A 24,484-nucleotide genomic window follows, 5' to 3' on the forward strand; every position below is an offset into this window, starting at 1 on the left:
TTTAGGTTATCTTAATAGGTCAGCATTAAGGTATCTTTTTGCCTATTGCTTGTTGGTCCTCATTGACCATTTAAAAAGATGAAATAAGCAATCTGATGGTTATGGTGACTTTGCCAGGTAGGTCCCACCTGAGATCAGACCCTATGACTAAAGCAGCCTGCTTACTTATTGCTTTCTGTCTTCCTAAATATTTTGATTAGTTTTTCAAGGGAGCTAACTATTGGATAATTTCTCAAAAAACATCACCGAGTCATTGAAGATTCACAGAAGCATGGCAGATCCAGCTCTTCTCCATGGAAAGTGTATTGAAAACTGTGAAAGAGAGAGAGAGAGAGAGAATGGGAGGGAGCAAGCAAGAAGAAAAAAGAAAAAGAAAATAACTTTAGCAATTGGCAAGGATGGCCTCCTTGATGACAGGAACGTGTTTCTTCTGTGGGTCCTGCTACATAAGTGCATGGCCTCGGCTCTCTTCTTTCAGACTCCATGCCATGGCTTTGCCCTGGCTGTGAGGGGAAGAGTGTGTTGGTTCCTTGTGCAGAGCTATTATTAGCATTTTCTAATTATGTAAAATGCTTCCTCTGATGACATTTCAACAGAACCCATTACTTTAGTTTTCTTTCCTTCATAATGCTTTTATGGGCTTATAATCTTGGTGGAATTCTCAGATGCTGAAAGATGCTAAAGTTCCCTTTATTTAATCGAGGTGACTAGTGATTTGACAGTGGTGGTTGACAGGTTTATTTTATCTGCGTGGCAGTGGGAGTCTATTTTCAGTGTGTGCGCTCTGTTCCAAAGTAAAAGGACTTTACTAAGTGCTGAATAAATTGTACTTTCCTTTGATTCTAGACCTTGCTGAAATGGTTTAAAAACTCTAGTCTGGGTCATCAAATTCATCTCTCTGCTGCTTTGCAGGGTCAATAGCTTCACTCTGTACTGAGCAGGGCTGGGTGGATTGGAATGGAGGGTAGTGTAGATTAAAACTTCCGCATATATATAGATAGATGTGCATGTGTGTGCTCGCTGTCTGGGAAGGTGGCAGTGATGGAAGAGCAAGCCAAGTGGAATCTGAAGATGGATGAATCCGTTCGGCTATTACCAAGACTGGCATGGACTTCAGCCAGGAACTTTAAGCAACCTCCTTTAAGCATTTGAAATCCATAGGGGTCCATTACCTATCTTTTTTCTCCAAGGATGATTTTTCATTTGCAGTCTCCATGATTGCTTTATTTCTACTCTTTGGGCAGAATTGTTGTGCACTCATAGACACAGAGGGGCTACGAATTTGGCTCTTCTGTTCCAGCAGCAAAGTAAGGAGGCAAAAATGGAGCCATGCCTTGTATTCCCAACAGGAACAAACTTTACTTCTGCAGGATAAGAGATAACCCTTCCCCTAAAAAAAACCAGTCCAAATAAAAAATGGTGGTAAAGGGGCACCTGGGTGGCTTAGTTGGTTAAGTGTTTGACTCTTGATTTAGGCTCAGGTCATGATCTCAGGGTTTGTGAGTTTGAGTCCCATGTCAGTCTCTGTGCTCTCTGCTGCCAGCACAGGACCTGCTTGGGATTCATTCTCTCTCTCTCTGACCCTCCCCTGTCCCTCTCCTGCACTTTCTCTCTCTCTCTCTCTCTCTCTCTCTCTCTCTCTCTCTCTCTCTCGATAAATAAACATTTTTTAAAAATTATGGTGAAAATATGTCCCTCTGCCTTAAAAATGGAGTCTTGGATTGACATGATTGAAGATTCTAAATGTCTTGAAGTTTTAGAGTCATGGGCTATTTCTAATCCCTTTCACTACAAGTGAAGAATTGAGACATGGTCAAATATGACTTATGCAATGACAGATGCTGCTCTCACCACCTTCAGGTAAGGAGTTTTTCCATCATCCAATGTCTTTACTTAGTATCCTCTGTGTACAAAGCATATGTTAGCATTTGTGGAAAAACTGAAGGATAGAGAGCATGGTATATGTCTTCTAAGAATTTATGGTTTGATTGAGGACATACCAAAATGAAGCAATGCCAATCAAACTAGATATTATATAAGTAAAAGTTTCCTTACGTGGTAAAACCTTAAATGTTGTAAATGTTTAGAAAAGTTGGGAATCAATAAATGTTAGAATAGTCAGGCATGGCTGTTTGGCAGAGTTGGCCTTGAGCTTTGAAAGGCAAGTACGGCATGAGTAGATGGAAGGCAGAAGAAAGGTATTCCAGAAAGAAAGAAAAAAAAAAGGGATATGATAAAGAAGAAGCACAAATGTAAGAACAGATAGAACTGACTAGAGGAAGGGGTCTGGCTTTGAAAAAGTCAGAAATGAAGTTAGGTTTGTAGGATGGATTATGGCAGGTCTTGAATAGGCAAAAGCATCTATATTTGATTTAAAGCTGTTCTTTTGGATTATTAATCTGCAAACGGTGTGAGGAGGGAGTTGGAAAGAGAAGTCTGGAATTGAGGAGGCCACTGTGGGATGGCGTCAAAGTTTTGGAAACTTTGGATTTCTTGATACCAGGCTATGTGACTGCAGACTGCTGCTTCCAAAGAGCAGGTTTCTAGCAAAGGAAATTTAGGAAACAACTTGGTAACAGATGGGGAAGACAGCTGGGGCCAGGGCACTTCCAGTGGAGCAGGGAGATGGCAATGTAACGGTAACCTTCCGACCACCATGGAATTGTTGTTTAAGGTTGCTGATGGTTTGGTCATAGGGTATCTCTGGCTCAGGCATCAGAGAAAACGGACAGTTGGTGCCTTTCCTCCCCACATTATTCAAAGTATTTCTGATGTTGGCTTTTGAAACGAAAATTTAGATCCCAGTATCAGGATAATGTTGAAATAATCTAGCGTTGATGATGAAGACCCTGGAGTGGCTGGCTGGTTGGAGGAACAGAGAAGGGTAGGGATATGAGAAACATTCTGTAGCAAATGCAATAGACTGACTTAATGACTGATTATGTTTAGAGACAGAGAGTACAAGAGAACAGAAGACTGTGAGGACGCTGGCAGGGTGTATGGGAAGCAGTGGTCTCTGCTGGTGTCCCCCTTCTTTCTTCTCACCTTGCAGAATGCTTCCCTACCACTCATGCATAAGCTATAATCTAGCCTGTTAAATGGGAGTCTGCCAGAATTAATGTAGTGGAGCTCATAGCAACAGGAACAAACATACAATAAGCAGGCAAAGCAGCCACAAAAATTTGTTCTCATTCTGATCTTTGGCTCCAGATGAGCTACATTCTTTAAAAAAAAAAAAAAAAAAAAACAAAAAAAACTAATAAGTGCCCAGCATGTTTATTCCAAAATCTTGGGTTTCTGGAAGGAGAACTATTTGAAGCCAATGGTTTTGGTCTAGATTGTTCTGCTGAGAGCTCTGCCCAGCATTTACCTCCCCATCCCGGTTCTAATTCATTTGTTTCCTTATATCTTGTAGAAAACTTTACCCCTGCCCCAGGTTTTTCCTCATGTAGAGATTTTACAACCTTTTTGGAACAAATAAACAAACATCTGGAATCATGTGGTACATTTAATTAAAAAGTTTGCATTTGGCCAGAAATGGTAAAATCATGAAAAATGGCCTGTCGGTGAGCTCAAGAAGGCCAAACAATGACGTTGTTGGCTGCAAACGGATTGAAATTGAGTGAGGTGAACACCTGCTCAGTTCAGCCTGCTGTCCTCCAGCTTCCCCCTCCTACCCATTAATATTTACTGCTCTGCTTCTTTATCCATTCTAATGAAATTTTTGGTTGGGGCTGGTCAGGGGAGAAGGCTGTTACTTTTCCAATAACCTCGGATTTGTTGGGATACGTATACTTTATAAAGAGTGCAATATTGGGCTTTTTGACTTTTCACTTCCCTTAATCAGAATTCCATATGCTTCAGGTCACTGCAGAGGCCTGTTTCTGTTTCTTCAATCAGTCGGCCAACCACTTTTTTTTTTTCTTTTGGGAGGAACCCTGCACTGGGGGTTGTGGGAGATGCACAAGAAGCCGCGGGCTCTGCCTTCAGGAATCCTGTAGTCTAACTGTAGAAATGAGGCTCTGCACACAGAGAACGGAGGTCAAGCTACAAGAGTACACAGGAGGGAACATGAGAGAAGAGCAGAGGGTTGGGATGTAGCCTTGGGTGAAAGGAGAAAGCTGGGTTTATCACATCACTTGGGAGTGGCCATTTCTAAGTTCTTTCTACTCTGGCATATAGAAAAGGCTTGACTCTGCCCACTCCCTACTTCCAAATGGCTGAGAGTGCTTTCTTCTAATCACCTCTTATAAACCTACAAACCAAGAAAGAGAAATGTGTACTTGATAGAGAAATGCAGTTTCAAAACAGACCCTCCTTCCTCTCTGTCTCCATTCACCCATTCCCACCTAATTATTGCTCCTGTGGACTTTGAATATAAAAAATTCTAAAGCCACCCCTGGAAGGAAACCATCTGTATAGATGATGCACCTGGAGGAAGTCTCCCTGGGTGGTTTCAGGGTGTGAAAGAGAATTTGGGAAGAGACCAAGTAGAGTTCTTGTTTAATTTCTGGCCATAGTCCAGCTGAGGGGTGTGTGAGAGAAATAATCTTAAAGCAGGGTTAGATATGATGATTTTACCTTTCTAAGGAGCTTCTCCTCTGTGAAACATGTCTGTCCTAAAGTAAAATATGTCTGTTTGCATATTAAGAGAAAAATGTTGAAACTATCTGGCTTTGCAGAGTGTAGTGCTCTGATATGTCTTCTACTTGAGGATTTATACCCAGGATGAAGTTATTCTAAGGAAAAGATGAAGTTTTTCTTCTTGTAGGGAATACAATGGAAATAGCCAGGGGGACTGAACTTACAGCGGGTACCATCCAGGCTGGATTTGAGGAAAGGATGAGTATTGTTGAACTAGAGTGACAATTGGCAAGGGAGATTGGAAAATCACCATTCCCCAAAGGCTTTTACTGAAGAATATGCTCATCTGTCTTTGGGAATTGAATAGTGTAGCCTGAAGGAAGTAAAATGAAACATACAGCTTTCAAATCCAATCAGGATTTGAAACCCAGACCCAGGGTTTTCCATATCTATGCTAGTCTGGCTTTATCATAAAGTAAAAACAGGGTTTCACCTTGAGCCCTCTGGATTTGTACAAGCACAGACAGATATAAGAACATGCTGGAAAAACACTCCACTGTTGTCAGAGGCGTTCTTAGTCCTCAACTCTTTATTATTCTTGTGCATCTGTTTCTTTAAATACTCTCTGCAGAAGCATTAGCATGAAAATAAAAGAGTACAGCAACTTGGAATTTTCCATTTGTAGCTTCCTTAGTCTGTGGGGTCAAAGTTCTATCCTCAGGGATGCTAATGCAAACTCTATGTGCTATTCCAGGGCAACTGTTCCTCAACTAAAAGACAAGAGGGGGCGGGGAGCCAGGAAAATAATGCAATGCTAATTCCTAAACACAGACTGCCTAGAGATTCCAATTTAAATTGTAGCTCCCCTAGTCTTATTCCCACCCTCCCCCAAAGAAAAAAACTTTTTTGTGTTGTAAGGACAGACATCTGTGTAAGAGCAATAAAAACAGTCTTCTCTCCTGTGGATTAGCTCTTTATTCCTTTATTTATCTTGCTCTATTTCATCAGTTTCTCCAAAATCAAGAATAGTCAAAAAGGATAAGATGCAGTCCCTTTCTTTGTTTTTGATTAAGGTAACCCATATAACCATCCTCCCCACAAACTGTCTGCTCAAGAGAGCATTCCTTCTTATGTATTATTTCTCTTTCTTCATCTCCTTTGGAAACTTTCCGGAACTTCGTATGTACAAAAGCCAAGGTCCCCTGGAGAACAGGTTAGGCAGAGCAGTAAATGGTGGCATATGTGCAAGAGTGTAAGGCACAAGGAGAACACAGACAGCACAAAGAACATGTTCTCCAGCCTCCTTTTCTTCTTCTGAATCCCTAGATATTTATTAACTCATGGGCTATTTACTGAACACATACTGTGTACCAAGCAGTATTCTTGATGTGGAAAACAAGGGTAAATGAAAAACTGAATTTCCTTACTGCTTACAGCCCATTGACAAGTCCTTGAAACAGGCAGAGTGACATTCCTCCAGGAACTCTACTCCCTTGATGATGACTCTTTGCTAAGGGCAAAAGGCAATATCAGCTTAACATTACCCTGACGCCCTAGGATCCTGTAAGACTACTTTAAACATTTAAAAATTCCTTTGGAAACGTCCTTTATCTCTACCCCAATGCTCCCCCACCCCAAGATATAGGTTGGCAATCATAGTCCAAGCTTATGGCCCACTGATATAAATCTGAAGGATCTCATGACTGAGGTTTTACTGAACAGTAATAAATGACCTTTTCCTAACAGCTGCTAGCCCCTTGAGGTCCTGGAAACCTTGCTTCAACAATTCCTTACAGACTTACACTATTCCTGGGCCCCTCCCAACCTGAAGATGTATAATCAGTCATCTGCCACAACTCCAGTGTAGCTCTTTCTGCCCATGGATCCTGTCCCAGTGTTGCAGGATATTTTATCTCAATACCCAGGGTTCTTATCTCACTGCTTTGAAGAATGAAGAGGTGGACACAAAATGAGCAGCAAGCAAAAGTTTATTAGAGTATAAGATCAGATGGGAAGAATAGTATGAAATCTCTCTTTTACAGAGGAGGGCATTTGAAAGTGAATGCCCGTGACTATAGGCAAGGGTCCTTGTTTTGGTCAGCCCACCCCTTCCGTTCCCCCTTGTTCCTTCTCAGGTTCTACCCTTATTGGCTTCATAACTCTAGGTGTTGGGTTGTCCATTCCTGATTGACTCCATTCCTGATTGACTCCATTCCATTGTGTGAGGAGGAGTCAGACTATGGTCATATCATTCCTTGTGGGTCATACGTTTTGTGGTCTACTACTTATTTTTAGTTTGGTCTTTTGTCAAATTCCTGAGGAAAACCTGAGAGGGAGTCGGTAGGGTCTCCTACATTCTTAAGAGGAACTGGGGTACCTGGGTGGCTCAGTCGGTTAAGCGTCTGACTTCAGCTCGGGTCATGATCTCAGGTCCGTGCATTCGAGCCCCAGTCAGGCTCTGTGCTGACAGCTCAGAGCCTGGAGCCCATTTCGGATTCTGTGTCTCCCTTTCTGCCCCTCCCCCACTCATGCTCTGTATATATGTGTGTGTGTGTGTGTGTGTGTGTGTGTGTGTGTGTGTGTGTGAAAAATAAATAAGCATTAAAAAATAATGATAATAAAAAGAGGAACCTTACACCTGAGGGGGTTTGCCTTGGTCAGGCGCTCCCAGCATTATGCCAAAATATGTGTTTTTTCCCTGGGTGGGGATCTCAGGTCCTAATCTTTCCCTATATGCTTATTTTATCCTATCTTTTCCTATGATACCTACACTTTAATAAAACCACCTTTTTGCACCAAAGATGTCTCAAGAATTCTTTCTTGGCCATAGGCTCCAAACCCCAACACTTCAAGCCACACCACTCTGAGCATTAGGGAAAGAGTGATGAATAAAGCAGACAAAAATCTTTGTCTTCAAAGAGCTTATATTCTAGTGAGAGAAAGGATGGATAATTAAGATAAAATATAAAAGCAGCAGAGAGTATCAAAAATACTAAGATGAAAAGAAAAGCAGGAAAAAGAGATGAAGGAGTAATATGTTGGTAATTTGAGATTTGATAACCAGAGAAGTCACCACTGAGAAAGTGGCATTGGAGTCATAACTTGAAGGAAGTGAGGGATGGAAACCTGATAATATCTGAGAGAAAAGTGACGTAAGCTGAGGAAGGAGCATGGAACAGGCCCTGAGGTAGAAGCATGCCTGAAATACATGAAGGGGAGCTAGGAGATCAGTGTGGTTGGAGTAAGTAATCTAGCAGGGGAGGAACGTGGTCAAGGAAGCATAGATGAAGTAAGAAGAATATGAGAAGCCAGAACTTATAGCATCTTAGAGGCCATTTACTGTCCCTTAGGCAGAAAGTCATTTTATGGCATTAACTGAAATGATAGAAATGATGATTCTACTTTCTATAGGGGAAAGTAAAAACCAAAACCAATGATTAACTGGAAACGAAGATCAGAACCTATGTAGATTCTCTGCAAGATAGATAAAAGGATAGGATTGAAGAGATTCATCACGGCTCAAAATCAGTGTAAGAGATTTTAAAAATGTAGGCCCAGCTTCAGAACTTTGCCAGGCACAGGGAACTCCTGGGGGCTTCATAGCAGCCAACAAGTCAGACCTCCACAGTGAATGGTCATATGGGTCACCCTATCTGTATGATGTGGCTTGAAGTGTTGGGGTTTGTAGCCCACAGCCAAGAAAAAATTCTTGAGACATCTTTGATGCAAAAAGGTAGCTTTATTAAAGCATGGGGACAGGATCTGTGGGCAGTAAGAGCTGCACTGGGATTATGAGGAGTGACTGATAATGTCCTTGGGAGTTGGGGGAGGTAAAGGCAAGGGGAAGTTTCCAAAAGGCTTTCATATGCTAAAGAAGACTCACAGGATCCCTGAAGCCTCCCTATTGTCAAGCTAAGGTTGTTTTTCCCTCTAGCAAAGCATTAAGACAGTTGGGGAGTTCCTGAAGGAATGTTAAACTCTGCCCACCTCAAGTACAGTAAAACCTTAGATTTTGACTAACTTGTTCTGCAATTTATTAGACATTTCTAATAAGTTTAACTTGATAAATGAGCGATGTCTTGCAATATGAATAGTATGTGACACTGAACTTCACATGATCACAACTGAGCCAGTGGTTCTTGAAATTAGCTTTGGATTACAAACTTGGATTTCAAGTGTTTTGGATTACACACTTGTTTCCAGAACAAATTATGCTTGCAAACCAAGGTTTTACTGTATTTGTCAATGGACTTCAGGTTATAAGAAAATTTAATTTTATCTACATTTCTTTCTGCCTTTGTTTCCCACATCATGTATGCCTGTCCCCATCCTTGGCAAACATCACTCGGCTGAGCTATCTTCAAACCAGAGCAGTAAGGCTGGGCAACTTGATGAGTAAAGTAAGATGGCAAGAGTTGGTACAAATGTACTAGTCATAATAAATGAGGATGAACTAAATTAAAAGAGCACTCCCAGATTTCGTAAAAAATGGAATATAAAATAAAATGCTTTTTAAAGAAATAAATACAATAAATGACATAGGAAGCTTTAAAAAATGCAGGAATTTGGGAAAAACAAAACAAAACTAGATGCATGCTAAATATGAAACCCAGTAATAACAATGTTAATATCAGAGAAAATAAGGCTCAAGATGATTACTGAAATGATGAAGAGGGATATTTTATGTAACTCAGCAGATAAAATAGGAAGCTATAAAATTCATGAAACTCAATACATCTAACAACATGGCTTTGAAATACATAAAGCAAAGCTTCTAGAAATACTTGACAAAAATACTTGATAAAGTCACAATCTCAGATGAAAACTTTAGCGTATTTCCCTTAGAAAATGACAGCTAACTGAACAGATATTTCACAGCATGTATGTTTTATTAAACAGAAAACAATGAACATTCTTTTGCAAAATATATAGGACAGTCACAAAAACTACCCACAAATTGAGTCAAAGTGTAATATGCCCACTTCAAATTAATTGATCATAGCTCAGTAAAATTAGAAATCAGCTTCACAAAAGAAGACATGGGCGGTGGGGGAGGGGGGGGGGACAAATGCAAGGTAAAGGAAAGAAAAAGCCTTACAGAATTAGAAATAAATGAAACATTTAGGTTTATGAGGAAATATAAACATAAATTACTCTATAAAGGTAAATGGAAGTGACAGCACTATGGTATATTAAAAAATTGTGGGATATAGCCCAAGATGTAATTAAAGGATTTTTTCTCTTGGAAATATAAAAATGAAACAAAGAATTAAACATTTTTTTTAATGGGCTTTGTTTCCAAAAATCCTAATTAAGCAACAACAAACCCAATGACATAAGAAATGACTCCGTTAAACTAAAACTTAATAAAATATAAACAGTATACAATATACTTTATCAACAGTACCAACAGTTTTTTTTTTTTAAAGATGAGCCTAGCAGATCTAAGAAAAAAATAGAGATGAATTCCATAACATTAGGAATGAGAAGATTGAAAACTGGAGTTTTTATCAAATTTGAAAATCTAAAATAGGCAAGTTTAAGGCAATGATAGTTACCAATATTGTCTCAAGAAGGAATATAAATTTAAATAGAGAAAAAGATTATAGAGGAAACTGAAAAAATAGTCGTATATCCCCCAAAGAGAAGAAACTTCCTACAGTTTATTCCAGAAAATGAAAACCATTGAACATTATTCATTTCATCTGATTCCATAACTGACCTAAACAAGATGATGAATACACATGAAAATTAAACTGTAGGTCAATGTCTTTTACAAATGTGAGTAAAAAAACCCTCTGTGAGAAATTAACAATAAGATTTAGGATGTAGTAATAAAAAATATACCACCTCATGACCAAGTAGGATTTATCTCAAAATGGAAAGGTTAATTTATTATTAGAACTTATCAGTAAACTTATCATATTGGCATATTAAAAAACAAAAGAATATATGTGGTCATATTAATAGATGCAAAAGAAAAAAATCTCATGAAATTTAGCAACTCTTCTGTTCTTATCTCTTAACAATTAAGGAGTACAATGGCAACTTCTCTAACTTGATTGAAATTATCTGCCAAAAACCTACAGCAACCTGCATAGAGAAGAACAAAGGGTTAAAAACATTCCCATTACAGTTCTTAAATAAGCAAGAAAGAAGTATTCTACGTTCTCCTGGAGATGCTAGCCTAAGCGATAAGAGGTACAACAAGGACAACAACAACAAAGAGCAATAATAATTGGTAAATAGAACATTATTTGTAATCAGTATTATGATTTACATCAAGGAATAGCAAATATTTTCCCCAAAGGATCAGATGTCAAGTATTTTAGGCTTTGTGAGACAGAAGACAGCTGTCACAACTACGCAGCTTTGCTCATATAAAATATAACATGACAGAACTAAGACCCATCATATTTGTAATAGAATAAAATGTAAGTGTGCTTAATTCACCTATTTAAAATACTTTCAGGTTGAATCATAAGGCAAATTTCAATTCTCTGTGTTAGATAAGAGAAAAAGTAACAAATTGACTCAGAACAGTTTAAAGAAAAGCATAGAACCAGAGGTTACAGGGATTGTAGCAGGGTTTACAATCTAAATACCACAAAGTAGAATTTAAGCAAAGGAGCATTAAATGAGACAAAGAAATCATAAGATAGGACAGGACAATGGTTTATTATGTTCAAAGATTCTGTGGGTCAGGAATTCTAACAGAAGACAGTGGGAATGACTTACATCTGCTCTGTAATGTCTGGGGCCTCAATAGTAGACTTAAAGTCTAGGAACTAGAATCATCTGAGAATTGGTATACGCATATGCTTCATGGTTGATGCTGTCTATCAGCTGGGAACTTCAGTTTCTTTCCATGTGAGGGTCCATGTGGTCTTCCCATATATGCATGTTTGGGCTTCCTCATAGCATAATGGTTGAATTCAAAGGACAAAAGATTCTCAAGAAAGAGTAAGAGCCAGACAAAAGCCATATTGTCTTTTATGACCTATGTCTTAAGAATTCATGTAGCATTACTTTAACTACATTCTGTTCATCAAGGCAGTCACCAAAGTCCTGCTCAGGTTTAAGGGAAGGGAAAATAGATTCTGCCTTTTGCTGGGGAGTAGCAAAGTTCTAGAAGAGCACATGAAACCAGAAATATTACTTTGATCATTTTCAGGAAGTATAGCCTTCCACAATAGTGGGTCACAAATTTTAATAAATTTCAGGAAGCAGAAGAAGTATAAAAACTCTGAGGTCACCAGGTGATGAAACTAACAATTGATAATAAAATCATACTGAAAAAAGCCCTTCTACTCAATTTTTTAATATTCTTAAATCTCAAGTCAAAGATAACATACAAGCTCAAATTGTAGAATAGCCAGAGAAATATGAGATAATGAAGCCATTACCTGTCAGAAACTATGAAATAGATCTAAGGCCATTCTGAGAAAAAAACAGAACATGTCTTTAAGTACATGTATTAAAAGCAGAAGAATGCAAAAGATAAATGAAGCGTCTGACTCAAACACTCAGCTAAGTAAACCAAAGGAGAGCAGAAGGGATTAGTTATTAAAGCTAAAAAAAGATATAAATAAATTATAAAACAAAACACTATAATAACTAATTCAGAAGCTGATTTTTAAAAACCCATGTTAAGGAAAATTAAAAGAAAATACAAATACACAAAACATAAAATGAAAAGTCACAGAAAAGAATCATAAGAACCAACTTTGTTGAATTTTGTGCAAATATTGAAAATCTAGATCAAGTGGATAATTTTCTAAAAAATGAAATTTCCCTAAACTGACTCCAGAAGAGATAGAAAATTGAAATATTTATTTCAATAGGAAAATAAAGAAAGTGCATAAAGACCTCTCACAATCCCACACAGAACTGTCCAGTGCAGGTGGTTTTATAGGAAAACTTTACCAAACTTTAGAATAGAAGGTGATTTGGTGAAAGATGATGATTCTTATAAATGTATAACAACTGCATCTATGCACATAATGATGATGATGATGATGATGATGATGAAAAACACCTTGATGTATAGTGTTTGCCAATTTCTTTGGCATAAATATTCCCACCATGACTGATTCCAAGCTATCTCCAAGCTATCTCACACCTCACTCAGTGTGGAGTGGGGAAGAGGTGTGCACAATTGACTCATATGAGTTGGTCTAAGGTGCTTGTACATACCACAGAGGTGATTCCAAAGCTATTTAAACTATTTGAGAGCATAGATAAAGAAGTGCTTCTAAATTATTTTTATGAAGTACCTAAAATATTTACAGAAAATTGACAAGCATTATGGAGACCATAACTAGATACTCATCTCAGTGATGAATATAGGTACAAAAATTCTAAATAAAATAATTATAAACAACATCCACCAGCATAAACAGCAGAGCAAAGCATCATGGCATACTGAAATTTATTCCAAATATCCAATGAAATTTCAATATTAAAATATCCATTTATTCAATCTTTTGAATAGATCTAAAGATGAAAACCATAATTCCATAGATGCTGAAAGAACTTTGCCAAATTCAATAACCATTCTTGATGAAAACCATATAAAAATGGTTGTATACATCCTTAATGTGATAAAACACATCATCTCAGTCCACAAGCCAATATCAAACTTAATGGGCAAACTTAAGAAGTAGTTTTATTAATGTAAGGACAAGATAAGTATCTGTTACCACCACTATTATTTAATGTTATACTGGAAATACCAATGTGATTAGACAGGAGAAAGAAACAACAGGCATGAAAATGGAAAGCGTATTGCAAAACTGTCATGCTTACAGATGACTTTATTTGATTTGGCAGTTGGAAACTCAAGAGAACCAACTGAAAGACTAATAAGAGAATTCAGTGATGGAGTAAAGCATAAAGTTAATATACAATCACTAGCCTTTTAATAGTAGAACAAAAACCACTTGGAGAGTATTTTGAATGAAAGACACCATTTACAGAAGAAACATAAAAGATATTAAATTGAGAATATTATAATCATAAACAAAAACATACAATATCTTAAGAAAACTTGAAAACCTTCTAGAAGGACGCAAAAGAATGTTTGAAGATATGAACAGACCTCCCATATTATTTTCTATGAATACTCAAAACCATAAATATGTCAATGTGGTTGTTTTTGTTGTTAAAACATAAAACATATAAGACTATATGATTACCAGGGATTTTTTTTTTATTCCTTTTAAACTAGAAAAATTGAATCTGAAGTTCAGATGGAGAACTAAACAAGAATAATGGCTGGGATCATTCTGAAAAAGAATTATGATGAAAAATTAGCTCTACTGGATATCAAATATATTATAAAACCTCAGTAATTAAAACAATGTGGTACTGGCACATGGATCACTAAACAGACTAATGGAATAGAATAAGAAATTGAGAACTCAGTTATATGTGGGGACTTAGTACTTGATAAAGTGGTATCTCAGACTGGTAGGGAAGAGATGGATTAGTCAATATATGTTCTTGGGGCAAATGTGTAGCTATTTGGAAAAAAAAAATTAAATTCATATCTCATGGGGGCGCCTGGGTGGCGCAGTCGGTTAAGCGTCCGACTTCAGCCAGGTCGCGATCTCGCGGTCTGTGGGTTCGAGCCCCGCGTCGGGCTCTGGGCTGATGGCTCGGAGCCTGGAGCCTGTTTCCGATTCTGTGTCTCCCCTTCTCTCTGCCCCTCCCCCGTTCATGCTCTGTCTCTCCCTGTCCCAAAAATAAAAATAAACGTTAAAAAAAATTAAAAAAAAAAAATTCATATCTCATGCCTTATACTTGGATTAATTACAAATGGATTAAAATTCTAAATGGAAAAGAAGAAGAAACCAAGAAAGAGCTTAAAGAAAACAGAGAACTCAATTATGAAGCTGTAATTTTAAAAAACAAAAATTTAAAAATGTAACTTATTAAAAATACTCTTGATTTTTTTTTTTTGCAAAACTTTCTACATAGGGAGGTAAAGACTGTAAGCAAAATGAAAAGACAGTGAACATGAAAAATATTTGGAGATCTTATCACGCACTATGATAGATTATGTGTATTTCTGACATATGAAGTGTGCATGGAAATCAGTAGTAAAATGATTAACAGACTAGCATAAAAATAGATCAGCAACTGTACTCCTAGAAATGCTTGCATGTGTAAAATGACATATATATAATAGTATTTATTATAGAGTAGATGTGCTAGCTAAACACTGAAATAACCAAAGAACTATCAATTGAGAAATCATTAAATTCTGGTACATTCAACTTGTAGAATATTGTGTAACTTCTTACATACTTATATGTGAGTCTATGCAGTATGTATCATTAAGGGAAAAGGCAAAGTTCAGAACAATATAGCATAATGCTATTTATGTATAAGAATCTATATTTAAAAAAAACTCTCAAAGATGGATCATAATACTGCCTACCTATGGACGGGGAGAACCAGGTACATGGGAAGACTAGGGTGGGAGAAAGACTGTTCACTGTACTCTTGTAGTTACTTTAAAATGTTGAACCATAATTCAAAATAAATAGGATTTTTTAAAAGGCTGAAATAAAATTCATATAAATTATCTAACAATTATACATGTCCAAATGATAGTATACAGAATGATGTTCATTGCAATGTTTTTCTTGTAGTAAAAAAGAATGAAAAGAGAAATTATACACCTATCAGGAAAGGAATGGTTAAAATGATATTGATTGCTATAGGGCAGTTTTTTAAAAATTAAGGTAAATTAAAAATAAGGTAAGGTAAATAAGATACCAACACAGAATGACTTCAGAACATATTTTTGAGCAAAAACATTTGAGTATAAAACATTTGTGCACTATGTATTTATGTATTTAAAACCACAAAATCTCTTGCATGCACACACAGAAACACATGTGTGGGTACAAATGCATAGAAACAATTTTGGAAAGATGGTCATAAAACCCCTAAAATGGTTACTTTCAGGGAATACCCAGAGTGGTGTGACAAAGAGTAGAAGAAGGGTCACAAGGATTAGCTTTCTCAATATCTGAATTTTTATTAAAATATGCTAGTATATTATTTACAAAATAGTGTTAGTAAAAATAATAAAAGATCTGAAGAGGGTAGAAGCTTTGGGTGATTTGGAACCATCGTGGAGACTTTGAAACTTTGTTTACCCAAGGACCATGATAAAAAAAAATACTAGTTTCTTTGAAAACGTCCTTTGTTTCTTCAAATTTAAATAACCCAGTGCTGAGAATCCATGGTAGACTTTCTATACTCTTTCACCGTTGCAGGATGGGATATTCATATGAATGAAATATTCTGGTAAATAAAAAGATAGAAAAAAGGAAAGAGGTACATGCATATATTGCATTGCTCACTGATGTACTGAAAATGGGAAGGAAGACATCAGCATTAATAATAGTACTATTTATTGAGTGATTTCTTTAGAGCCAGGCACTGTGCTGGTATTTTACATATGTTCGTGGTTTCGTTTAATCTTGGGTATCTTCTGAAGCTGGATATTATCCCCATTTTATATATGAGGAAATTGAAGCTTAGAGAGATATTATGTAGTTTACCCAAGATCCCAGGGCTAATAAGTATCCTTTGTGAAGTTCAAAACCAGGTCTAACACTGAGGTCTGTGTTCTTCCCTCTGTTCCAAGATGCCCCCCTCCCCAATAAAATACGCTTAACAATAGAACTACACTCAATGAATTTTAATTTTTCTTGATGATTCAAGAAAGCACTTCTGGCTTCTTCAGTATTTCAGGAATTCTGTTAAGAGCATCAATTATCAGAGCACTGGTGAAGCACAAAAATGATGGTTAATTGGAGATATCCAGTTGAAAGAAGGCAGACTTATACTGCATTTACAGAATTTAGTGCTTTTATTACAGATACATAATGGTATAGCAAGATCACTTGTGTGATTTTTGCATAGCCCCTTTGTTATTAATTAATCTGCATGTTCTGAAAGCCTTTATCCCCCTATATACTGATTTCAGATATTCTGTCTTTATCAGCACCAAAATCACACCTTGTATGTCTGTTCATAGACCTATAGATATTGTTTAGATACATGATGCAATTTCCCGCCTATTGGAACCTCATAGCAAAAGATCTGATCTCTGTAACCTGAATTAACATAAGCAGAGTTTAGGTATACTGCACCAATGGCTTCATAGACAACCCCTTTGGTTATAGATTATAAATGTCATTTAGAGAAAGCACAAGATGGCTCCTGAGTGTCTAGTAAACTTCAACAACCACCTGAGAGATACCTCCGTGTGACTGCATAAAATGGAAATAAAGAATGGCAAATAACCCATTGACTATGCACTTTCTCACCCGCTGAGAGCAAAACGCAATCCAATGCAATTTTAGTACTTACATGCCTCTGGGGAAAATAGACCCCTAAAAATCACTGAGTGCAGAACTGGAAAAATTTCTTAAATTTGTGCTATGCTTGGTGTTATAAAACCCAAGGAAGCTTAGGCTTTCTCCTTGAGTAAAATGGACTGGTAATTTTGTTTTGTTATATTATCCACCAAGCATAATGATAATGGGTCACATGCAATTTAGGAAAAAATTAAGTCTAATAAGAAAAATCTCTAATAAATACTAACAGCATCTTATTGGTATTGTCGTTGGTCTAACCCTTCTATTAACATTTGTTTTTTACATATTAAATGATCTGTAATATGTTGAAAATGAAGAGGGTAGTAAAAATTAAAAAAAAAATTCTTATATACATTGTGCAAATGTTTACATGCCTTTTCCCTTAGGCAGGTACTAGGCAGTATGGTATATACAAGGAAGCAGTACTAAGTTACAACAGGAGATTCTTATTTTTTTTATATGCTGAGCAGTGAAGTTGCTCACTGTAGGGGGTAGACCCTATCATTAACCAGGAATACACTCAATGCAATGAAAAACAGAGATTGAATATCAGAATTCAGCCCTAAGTAAAGGGAAAAAATTATCTTCTCAAATCAGGATTCTTCTGGGCCACTGAAGGAGGGTAGAGAAACTTAGGGAACCTATGGTATCCAAGCAAAGGGGTGGGGGAATTTTATGTAGTGTTAGCTACCCATCACGGACAGTGTGGTAGAGTGGGATAGAACAAAGGGGGTGTGTTCAGGAAGCTTCGATTACGTATGTGCTTCTCAAGCCTACATAAGAATTTCCCAGGAACATCCATCAGGCAAAGATGCTTGAGGACCTACTTCCAGGGATTCTGATTCAGTGGGTCTGGGGTGACATCTGGCATCTGTTATTTTTAATGAGCTCTTCCGATGATTCTTCCACATACAACACTTTGATGACCACTACATTAAATGATACTAACAAAGAACCTTTTTTCCCAAGTCCTCTCTGCGCTCCTCTTAAAAAAATTTACATTTGAGATGGAGATAACAGGCAGAAATTCAAACAAGTAAATGAGGTAAAATGTTACAAGTGCTGTGAAACTTGGGGAAACCAAGGACTGGGTCATTTGGTGAAAGGTTGCCTAAGTCAATGTAAGGCTTGAACAAAGGCCTGGCCATGGGTGTAGAGAAGATTGTATACTTGGTTGGTATTCATCAATTGGTTATAAGTGGTAAATGGGAGGGAAGAGTAGGAGATGACTATCAGGTTTTTAGCCCGAATAACTGTGAAAGGTAAAGCCATTTTATGAGGAATGGCATTTGGGGAGGAACAGATTGGAGCAAACATGTTGAATATGAGGTTCTGTGCTTACAAGTAGAGATGCTCTAAGACATAGGTCAGTGAACTTTTACTGTAAAGGGCGAGATAGTAAGTATTTTAGGCTCTGCAGGCCAGGTGGTCTTTGTTGTGACTACTTAACTCTGTCATTGTAGCATGAAAGTATTCATAGGTAATACATAAGTAAATAAGCATGGCTATGTTCCCATAAAAAATATTAACAAAAGCAGGCAGTGGGCCAGATTTGGCCTTTGGGCTCTAACTTGCCACTCCTGCTGGAAATATAAGTGTGGTAGCAAATAGAGAAATAGGCATATTAATTCTTATATGTCTACGTACATGGTATCTTTCTGTGTAGCCATAGAATCACACCTACTCTATATAAACACTGCATTTCATGGTTATTTTGAATGAAGAATTTCTTTCCAATATATTTAAAAATTGCTCAGTGATTATCTATAAAAAAATTAAATATGGAAATATCAGTTAAAACCCCTAGATACATTTTGTACTTACTGACTCAGCAAAATTTAAAAATCTGGCTATACCAAGTGCTGGCAAAGCTATAGAGCAAAGGAAACTCAAAAGCTATTTTGGTGGAAGTATGAATTAGCATATCTACTGTGCAACAAAATTTGTTATTATCTCATGAATTTGAATATATGCAAACCCTAAGATTTGGCAATTCTTTTCCTAGGAGACTAACCCAGTACAATCTACTGAACACATTCAGATCAATGTGAACTATATTCATACCATTGTCTATAGTGGCAAAACAGAAGAAAACAAAATAGACTGAAAAATTAAAATCAACCAAATAGTTTTTTTAGTAAGTTGGGTAACACTTTAGTAAGTTGGGAAACTCAGTGAGTGAGATCATTTATATAAAGTTTAAAAATGCCTGTTAAAACACTATTTTAAAAGGGTCTTTTCATAGGTGGCAAAGCCATTGAATGAAAAACTCAAAGTTCAGGGTTGCATTTACCACTGTTGGTAAGTGGAGGCAAATAAATCTAATTTGAGAGGAACAGCTAAAGAGATTTATTTGTAAACTTGGTGATGGGTACATAGATATTTAAAAAAACTTTTGTTCTGAATGCTTTACATGTGTTATATCTCTTCCTTTGTAATGAAGCAAGCATTGCATGATAACGAAAAGCAAGACAAAGCCAAAATTGTACTGAAATTACCAATTTAAAATTTTCAAGATATAGTTAACTTATTCTTCTCTAAAAAAGAAAGGTTAATGTTGGGGATTGCTTATCTGACTCAGTTTCTTTGCTAGTCAGATCACCTTTCCCAGTGATTAAGGGCCAGCTGGCTTCCAGTGTTTCTTGTGGGCAGAATGGGACAGGGGGGACTGGGGACAGCACAGAGGAGGGAGGAAGCTCTGGAGGCAGGCTGACATAGCTGGTGTAGGGTCATTTGAGTTCCCCAACTTAGAGAAGAACAAGCATTGTCTTTGGCATAGGACAGAGTGTGGTTAAATTCCTCCCTGCTTCCCTGGCATTCAGCAAGTGATTCCCTGCTGTCTTTGTATATCCCACTCATCTGGGCTTACAGGGACACTGTGTAGTGGTTTTGTGGTGGAGAAGCTATTGCTACCTAATTTTTAATTTCTTGAAAATCACTTTGTAGTGTCATGATTACAAGACTTGGAAGAAGATAAACTCTCTGTCCATTCCGAGTATAAATGGGCACTTGAGATGAAACCATCTAGTTAATTTCCCCTTGTTGCTGGAGTAGAATCTGAATCCAAACCACAGCACCACCTCACCCCTAAATCTCTATTAAAAACCACCTTGGGTAGTCTGGCAATGCTTTATTTAAAGTCAGCAGAGAATTATAAAGTCAAAAGTGAAAAATGGTACAACAAGAAAGAATCATAAAAAAATACTAGATCAGTTAAATGTAGTCAAAGGCAATTTAGTGTGTTCTGGCAGCAGTCCTTATTGATGCAAAGAATGTGATGTGTCAGGGGTCGGCAAGAGCATGTAGGAAATGCAGAATGAAGGATGCAACTCCAAGCTCGATGCTGGAGCAGCCACATGAGGCTGTGAAGGATGCCTCACTGTCTTGCTTTTTCACCAGGAATTTCAGGGAGAATATTTGAATTCTCCCAGTCTGGACATCTTTTTGTTTTTCCTCAATGTAGCAAATTTTTAAAATTAGATTTTTTTCTTTCATGGAGGTAAGCTAACCTACAGGCTTTGTAGATTGGGTCAGACCAGGAAGGTAGCCATCTCTCACCAGTACTTTTTAGTATCTGAGTATTCTAGTCTCTTAGGGGTCCCCACACTGGTCTGCCTTTTCATATCTACATTCCAAGTTGTGATCATTTCTGCCTCATCTTCTTCAGTTGCTTTAGTTAGTATTAGCTAATCGGATTAGTAATAACCATAGCTATGATTATTAAGCAACTACCAGTTCTAGGCACTGTGCTGGGTCCTGCATATGCATTATCTCACCAATTCTTACAAAAACTTTATAAGACAGGTTTAGTATCAGTGATTTTACAGATGAGGACAGCTAAGGCTCAGAGGCTCAAACTCATTTGAGGTTACACGTGGGGTAGCAGAAACAGGACTCACCAAGCCTGATGCCTAAGTGGGTGCTATGCTAGAACGGTTGCTTCTCTAATCTCATCAGCAATCGTGGGTGGGGCCCAATACCTCTAGAGAGCCTAGTTGCAGTATAGGATCTTATAGGATAGTATGAAGAACTTAAGTCTGAGACCTGTGTTTCTATCTTAGATTTGCCACTTACTGGCTTTTTGGCCTTTAGCAAGTTACTTAACTCTTCTAACTCTGTAAAATGGGTCTAACAGTAACACTTATCTTAGCAGTGTTTTTGTGAGGATCATATGAGTTGATATAAATGAAGTATTTCAAAGAGTTCCTGGCCCATAGTAAATACTTACATACATATTATTGTTGGTGTTGCTCCTGCTTCTATTATTATTATCATCATCATCCATGTTGATACTATTGTTGTTTTTGATGTTTCTGGAGACAGGATGCCTTCACTGAAAAAAGTAATTGTGTGGGGCCTGCTATGTGTGGGACGATATCCACTTTTGGTATATCCATTTGTCACAAAAGAAGATGAGGCAGAATTGATTACAACTTGGAAATGAGGAAAAGAGATTCCTTGGGTACTTCTACTTGCAAAATGAGGTTCTGGGGGTACCTCTTTTCCATCTAAAAATTGACTTCTAGGAGAAAGGGAAGAAGCTTTGGAGAGTTCCTTAGGTTCTGGTAGGTCTTATCAGAGTCTTGGTTGTAGATTTAGGAGGAATGATTGGTTTGATGTAAATGCTTTAGAGGGTCTGAAAGAGATTAGAGAAACCTATTCCAAAGGATAAAGACAGGACAGGAGGGAACCATTAATCTCACGGACATTCAATTCCCTAAGAACTTTTTTGGGAATGACCAGAAACAAGCCAGGCCATATGCTGTCCATTTGCAATCCTCTGAGCTGTGGACTGTTTTTTTTTTTTTTTCTTCGACAGATCGAGGCCAATGCCATTGCCTCATTTAAGATGGTTCTTAAGCTTGAAAAAGAACTGAAAGGTTGAGACATGCATGCAGAGTCAACACAGACGATTTGATGAAAGTAGTCCTGTCAAACACCAGGGCTCTCCCGACTGTCAGAAACAGTCTGATGACATGTTCGAAGCTTCCCAGACTGGCTTGCATTTTAGGAAATATGCACAATCAGGGAAGACATAGTTATGCTGTGGAGAGTTCTGAGATGTGGAGAGAACAAGTTAATTGTTCAGCCTCAACTGAGACCTTTCACTCAAGCCATTAATCACAGTGCACAGCCTAGACTGCTGTCCCGCTCCAGATGAAGGCTCATTCCAGGTGCTGGCCATTTGCGTTTTCCTCCAACTGGGCTGATTTATGAACCCAGAGATGTTTCCTGGTTTTTCCAAATTCTTTCCCATTACTTTGTAATAAAGGGGACATGTGATTTCTGGTTTTTTGCAGATCCTCAGTTTTAACATCCCTAATACCAAAGATTTTTTCAATTAGTTTGCGGCCTGCTTTCTGTGATCTGGAGGGTAGAAATGCTGTTCTGTGTTTTGAGTATCAAAGTTAAGACTTTAGAGACTCTTATTTCTTTCCCCTTTGGCTGGAGTTGACAGTGCAAAAGTCCTGCATGAGTCTTTGTGCCCCACATTCAACATCTGGATGCAAATTAAGCTTTAGTAACCTTAGTGACAGTAGTTCACCACAGGTGTTAGAGTTATTCTCATCTCACTCCAGTGCCTGTGGTTCAGGGTATAATATCTGGGGCCTTCCGCATTTGGGCCAGATCTCCGGTGACAGTGTAAGCCAATATTGAAGACTTCACAAGAGAATCTGAGTGTCCGAGAAGGACATTATAATATTGAGGCTGTACAGGGTGCTGCCGAGTGTTACCTGTTTGAAAGGTAAGCCTGATCTTAGCTGATAAGGGGCAACAGATCTCTTGGGAGTTTTCCCAAGTGGCTGAAATGTGTTACAGAAAAGTAATTGGAAATTGATATTTGACATGTCTCTTGGTTACTTTTTATTCCTGATAACACCAAAGGGTTTGGCCAGGAGTCACTAGTGACGAATAGGTGAAATTCTGCAGTCCATTGCTGAAATGCAATCTCTTCTTTGTTGAAAGTAAGCAGCTGCTTTCTGAGCCTCTGCTTCCCAACTAGCACTTCAAGTGTAGAGACCCATGGGCTTAATTTGGGTGAAATGAGTGGTGAATACAGCCTTTTGATAATTCTCTAAACAAAAATCATCACTGGTGATGGAATGCTGTCCTTAAAATGCAACTCAATTTAACAGGTACTTGTTCAGAGCCTGCTACAGGCTCTATATTATGTTGTGTGCTGTGGGACATACAAAATAAATGTCAAACATGGCCTTTGCCCTTGAAGAACTTACAGGCTCTTAGGAAGGATGATGTGTTTATGAAACACATTTTACATGGCAAGATAAGGTATCATGTATGTGCCAAAGTGAGTGGAACCTGGAATAAGTATAACAGGGAGTCAGAAAAAAAGAGAGTAGGGGAGACTGAGGTTGTCAGGGAAGCTTTATGGATGAAGTGGGATGAAGACATCAGTATCTCAAACCCAGAACTCTACCTTAAAGAAATAGCAAAGAGCACAGTATCCGATTACTTAAAGATTATGGAGTCTCCTTTAAGTGAAAGTAAATTTGTTCAATATGAGAATGAATTAATTTAGTTCAATAAATATTTATTGAGTACATCTATGTGCCAACAACTGTATCCAATGGGGTAGGGGAAGAATAATCCATACAAACAAAACATGTCTGGGTATTCTCAGGTGCTACCCTCTCTTAACGTAGATATTTAAAGTTATTGCTGTTCTGTGTGATTCCAAAACCTGTGATTTTTACCACTTATCATTCTGTCTCTCAAATAGACCTCATGCTTGCTTCAGCAGCATATATCCTAAAATAGGACTATACAGAGAAGATTAGCATGGCTCCTGTGCAAGGATGGCATGCAAATTCATGAAACATTCTATGTTAAAAAAAAAAGATAGACCTTCTTCTTATCCAAGATATCTTTGGGTTGAGAAGCTGACTTTAATTTTTTGTGTAGAGGAAAGAATGACATGTCCAACGTCATAAATTATATGCAGTATAAACAGTTGCATGCATGCTTGTCATGAAATGGAAGACACACTGAGTTAGCACTGAATGTCATCCCAAATTGTTAGGTTAGGGAGTATTTGGAATAGCATTTGAAAAGCCTGCTCCTGGCTCAAACTCAGGACCATAAGCAGAGCCCAAGCTCTCTGAAGATCAAGTTTTTCTTGGAATTTCCATTATTACCCTTGACAGCTACTGTGGAAAACCAATTAGAAGGGTCTTCCATCAGTAGAGTTTGAAACAGTCTTGCACTGGGCTCTTTGGCATTTGTGAAGTTTGAAATCAGCACCACCCACATATATTGGCTAAGTCACTAAAAACTCTATCTCTATTCTTCCTTGCAAACAGGAGAAATCAATTTTTTGTTCATCTCTTAAGGTACAGGTGTAACTGGGCAACTTTAAATTGTTCTAGAAAGAAAAGAAGTCAGGATGATAAGGGTGGTGGCATTGGTGGTTATCATGGACATGGTAGTCATTATTCTAAATATCCACATAACTTTTAAGTAATATAACCACAGAACAC

The 24,484-nt window shown here is 37.7% G+C and overlaps 1 protein-coding gene and 1 non-coding gene across 12 annotated transcripts in view; both read left to right on the forward strand.

The window, feature by feature from the left end:
* LRMDA (leucine rich melanocyte differentiation associated) overlaps positions 1-24,484 on the forward strand; it is a 1,041,237-nt gene that overhangs the window by 844,633 nt on the left and 172,120 nt on the right. The window lies entirely within an intron of this gene.
* LOC111557156 lies at positions 23,733-23,838 on the forward strand. Its single transcript, XR_002737015.1, has one exon. It is a non-coding gene; the product is annotated as a U6 spliceosomal RNA (small nuclear RNA).

Source organism: Felis catus, chromosome D2 (assembly GCF_018350175.1).
Source record: "Felis catus isolate Fca126 chromosome D2, F.catus_Fca126_mat1.0, whole genome shotgun sequence".
NCBI classification, from domain to species: domain Eukaryota; kingdom Metazoa; phylum Chordata; class Mammalia; order Carnivora; family Felidae; genus Felis; species Felis catus.